Genomic DNA, 5,359 nt, shown 5'->3' with positions numbered 1-5,359 from the left:
CTCTGGCCTGTACCCCAGTTCTATATGAATAAATAAATCTTTAAAAAAAAAAAAAGAAGGTGGGATATATGCCATTTTCCATGAAAATGACAGTTGGTAGGAGAGAGACCATTCATGCCTTATTATAATCAATGTAACTTCATTCTTTAACTGCTTTTTGTATACTTAAGTCTGAAGGTTTTATTTCCTTTTATAAACAAAAAACTTAATTTCAAAGGGGTTAGTTGAAAATAGAGGACATTTCCAAAGGTTTTCCTTTTTTTTTATGTCACCAGTCACCACTTCTGTTAATAAATTGTTATTAGTTACTTATCTTTATAATTTTGGGGGTACATTGTCACACCTCCATATATGCACCTGCTTCACTTCCCTCTAGTGTCATTCACCTATCTTCCTTCCTTCCTTTACCCTCTCCCCACCATTCTCTCTGGTAACCATTATATTTTTTTTCACAGACTCTAAGGGTTGTTTTTGCTGTGCCTTGTCAGTATGTGATCTTTGGTTGTTTATAATTCCACAACCATCAGTATCAGTCTTTCACTTTCTGACTTAAGTTAGTATAATCACTTCAAGACTCATCCAATTTTGCCCTCAAAGACATTATTTTATCTTTTAAAGAGTTGAGTACTATTCTCCAACACTCTACCCAGGCATCTGTCACTGGGCTTTAGTTGGTTCCATCACTTGGCTATTAGTGGTAGTGCAGCTATGAACATGACAGTCTATATATCTTATCATATTAAGCTTTTCATATTCCTTGGTTAAATACCTAGAAGTCATATTGCTAAATGAGATAGCATTTCCATTTTTATTTATCTCCATACTGTTTCTATAGAGGCGGTACCAAGTTGCATTACCTCCAACAGGGGATGATTACTCCTTTTTGTCCACATCCTTGCCAATGTTTGTTTCCATGCCTTTAATATAGGCCATTCTCACAAGGATGAGGTGCTGCCTCATTGTGGTTTTGATTTGCATTCTGTTATAAGTGATTTGGAATATTTTTTTCATATGCCTGAACTCCATCTGAATGTCATCTTTGGGGAAGTGCCAATTTAGACCCCTTACCCATCTTTTGATTGGGTTGTTTGTTTCTTTTCTTGTTGTCTGAGCACTTTATATATATTTGGAAATTAACTGTCAGCCATGTGAAGTGCAAATATCTTCTCCCAGCCTCAGTAGGCTACCTGTTGCTTTTGTGATAGTTTCTCTTGAGATATAAAAGCTTTTAGTATGATGGAGGCCCAATTGTTTCTTTTGCTTTTGTTTCCCTACATATAGGGATGTGTTTCCAAATACATCTTTGTCATAGATGTCCAGGAGTGTACCCCTTATATTTCCTTTAACAATTTATGGTTTCATGTTTTATATCTACCTATCTTTTACATTTTGAATTAATTTTTGTGTATAGAATTAATGATCTAATTTTCTTTTTTGTTTTTTGCATGTGACTGTAAATATTTCCCAAGACCATTAATTAAAGAGGCATTTTTCCCTCCTCCGTTGGTTACAGCTCCTTTGTCAAAGATTAACTGTCCATATTTGTGTCGATTTATTTTTTGGGTCTCTATTTCTGTTCCATTGTTCTGTGTTTATTTCTATTCCAGTACCATGCTGTTTTACTGATACTGTTTTCCCACACTGTTGCTGTGTAGTGTAGTTTGAAGTCAGGCAGTGTGGTATCTCCATTTTTCTTTTTCTCTCAGTATTACTTTGGCTATTCAGGACCTTTTATGGTTCATTTAAGTTTTTATTTTTTTTCTAATATCACTATCCTAATTTTTTTTTATTACAAAGTTTATTTTTACATCATTTTGCACTTTTTTTTTCCATCTTGATTGTAATCTCCGCGGGTTTCCCATCACCAAATCACCCCTGTGCCACCACCATAGTCCCGTGCATTTCCCTCCCTTCTCCCCCCTCCCCCCCGTTTTTGATCCCATTCCCCACTCCACCCCCACAGAAGGTTCATTTAAGTTTTATATTTGTTTTATTTCCTTGAAAAAATCTTTGGGATTTTGATAGGTATTACATTGAATCTATAAATTGCCTTTAATCATGTCTATTATGTAATTTGTATTCATAAGTGTTAACACAAATTTTTTCCCCCCTAATTCATGAAACTGTGGTTCTTTCCACTTCTTTGTGTCTTTTTATTTTCAACAGTGTCTTATACTTTTGGATGCATAGGTCCTTCACTACTACATGTACCATCATAGGTACTCCCAGCTATTTCACTGTTTCTTGGTGTAATTGGAAACGGGATTGTCTTTGACACTTTCTTCTAATACATGGTTTGCATCTAGAGATGCAACAGATTATTGTGTATTTTGTATTCTGCCATTTTACTGTATTTCGAGTAGCATCAGTGTGGAATATGTCATTTGCTATAGTGATAGTTTCTTGTCTTTTCTGATTTGGATCCCTTTTAGGTCTTTTTCTTGCCTACGACTTCAAATACTATATCAAACATAGTGGTTAACAGTGGATGTCCTTTTGTTCATGATCTTAGGGTAAATGCTTTGTTTTTCGCCACTGAGTATGATGATGGCTGAGGGTATGTAAGATAGAGCCTTTACTATGTTGAGTAAGTTCCTTTTATTTCTTTTTTGTCAAGAGTTTTTATTAGAAATCTTTGTTGAATCTTGCCAAATGCTTTTTGGGGGCCAATACAAATTATCATGTAACTTTTTCTTCTGTTTTATTGATCTGGTGAATGATACTGATTTTTTGCATGTGTTAAACCAATTTGCATTCCTGGAATGCAGCTTAATTGATTTTGATGGGTGATTATCTTAATATAATCCTGGATACAATTTGCTAAGATTTTGTTGGTGATTTTTGCATTTGTGTCCATTAGAGATACTGGACTATAGGTTTCTTTTTCATGCTGTGCTTGTTTGGTTTTGGGGTAAGGGTAAATTTGTCCTCATAAATGTGTTAGGGAATGTTCACCCACTTCACTTTTTTGAAGAGCTTGAGTAGGATATATAATAGTCCTCTTTAAAGGTTTGATTGAATTCACTAAGGAAACCATTTGGTCCTGGACTTCTGTTCTTGGACTTTAGACTCACTTTCTATGCTTGTGACTGATCTGTTTAAGCTGTGTAATTCATTCTAATTCAATTTTTGAAGGTTGTATCTTTCTAAAATTTTCCATTTCATCTAGATTGTCCAGTTTGTTTGCATCAAGATGTTTCATAATAGATGCTAATGATCCTTTGTAATTCTGCAGCATCTGTTTTAATTTTGCCTCTTGTTTCTGATTTTTTTTTTTCTCTTAGTGGGAAATGTTGAGGGTTTGTCAAGTTTGTTTATCCTTTGAAAGATCCACCTCTTTGTTTCACTGATCTCTTGAACCACCTTTTTTTTTTTTCCACTTTCATTTATTTTCACTCTGATTGTTATTATTTCCTCCCTCCTACTGATGTGTGGTATTGCTTGTTCTTTTTATAATTTCTTCAGTTGTAAAATTTATATTGCTTGTTTAAGATAACTTTTCCTCTGATGTGGTCCCGTAATGCTATGTGCTTCCCTCATAATACTGCTCTTAGAGGATCCCATAGGATCTGGTAGACTGTCTCTCTATTCTTGTAGCTTTTAGTGCTTTTAATTTCTTCTTCCATTTAGTCACTGACTTCAGGAGTTGTTCAAAAGCATTCTGGTTAGTTTCCACATGTTTTGGTTTATTCTGGGATTCTGTTTGTGGTTAATTTCTAACTTTGGTATAAACATTGTGATCAAATATCACATATTTCCGTGTATTTTTGGAGGCATGTTTTGTGTCCTAGTATGAGAACTATCCTTGAAAATATTCTATATGCAATTAAGAAGAATATATATTCAGTTCTTTTAGGATGAAAGGCTCGGTAAATGTCTGTTACGTCCATGTGGTCCGGTACTTCATTTAAGGTCTTTCTTTCCTTGTTAACTTTCTTTCTGATTTATCCTTTTGGGTCAGAGCTTTGTTAAAGTATCCCACTATTAAAGTGGCTTTGTCAACGTGTTGATTTAGGTCTGTTAATAGTTGTCTTTAAATAGATGCTTCTGTGTTATGTAAATAAACATTGAAGACTGCTAATCATTTTGATGAACTTTTCCCTAATTTGTTATATAGTGTCCATCTTTGCCCCATAACTATTTTTTGTGGAAGGGGTGCTGAAAGTCCAATTTATCAAATAAGAGAATAGCAGTTCCTGGTTTTCTGTTACTGGCTTGATGTTTTTTGTTTCAGCCTTTTACTTTAAGTTTGTGTTTGTCTTTAGGTTTTAAATATGTTTAAATATGTTTCTTGTACACAGAGTATAAATGGCTGAAACTTTTTTGACCCAGTTAATCAATCTGTGCTTTTTTTTTTTTTTTTTAAGATTTATGTTTACAGGACTGGGGTATAGGTCAGAGATGTGGTGGATTTACCAGAGACAGGGGGGAGCAGAAAAGTCAGACTGACAAAGTACAATGCTGAGGGGAGCAGTGGGTGGGTCAGGAGAGGTCTGCCACGCCATGTGGGTCAGCTTCCTGCCCAGGGATCAAACTCGTGCTTCAGTGGCTATGGAGAGCTTTATAATGCGGTGCTTTATCCTGTTACACCACCTGGGAGAGCCCAATCTGTGTTTTTTAATTGGTGAATTTAGACCATTCACATTTAGGGTGATTATTGTATATACTTTATTTTTTTTAAACTGTCATTCCATGTTTTTTGGTTATTTTTTGTCTTTTTGTTGTTTGTTTCTGTTCTTTTTTTTTTTTAAAGATTTACTTATTCATTCATACAGAACTGGGATACAGGCCAGAGATGCGGAGGGTGAGAGGATTCAGCAGGGACAGAGTGGGGAGCAGAATAGGCAGATCAACGAAGAACACTACTGAGGGGAGCAGCGGGTGGGTCAGGAGAGGTCTGCCCTGCCATGTGGTCACCTCCGGGGCAGGCGGGGATCGAACTCATGGGGAAGTGGCTTTAGCTTCTCAGTGCTGTGCTTTAACCCGCTGCGCCAGCAGGGAGGGCCCTGTTTCTGTTCTTTTATACCCAAATTTATTTCCTCTTAAGTTGAACATATTCCTGAGCCATTAAGCTTTTGTTTCTTTAGTTTCTGTGGATATCTTTTTCTTCTGTGCAACTTTCTCTTCTGGTTTAGGAAAAAGCAGTTCTTTTTTCAGTAAGGATTATCTCAATGTGCAGAGGGTGTTTATGGTATCGTTTAATCTGGCGATGAGCTCTGCAAGTTCTGAGACGTATCTTGGGGGCTTATTTACCTGAATGTGCTCAATGACCAGAGAATTTCTATCTAAATCCTTAATTTCAGCATTAATTTCTGCTTTTTTAAGCATGTGCAGTAAAAATTTAGCACTCTTTTTGGGC

Source organism: Condylura cristata, unplaced genomic scaffold (genome assembly GCF_000260355.1).
Source record: "Condylura cristata isolate star-nosed mole 26May11 unplaced genomic scaffold, ConCri1.0 scaffold00006, whole genome shotgun sequence".
Lineage (NCBI taxonomy): Eukaryota > Metazoa > Chordata > Mammalia > Eulipotyphla > Talpidae > Condylura > Condylura cristata.
The sequence above is the reverse complement of the archived record's forward strand: the minus strand, read 5'-3'. Positions refer to the sequence as shown.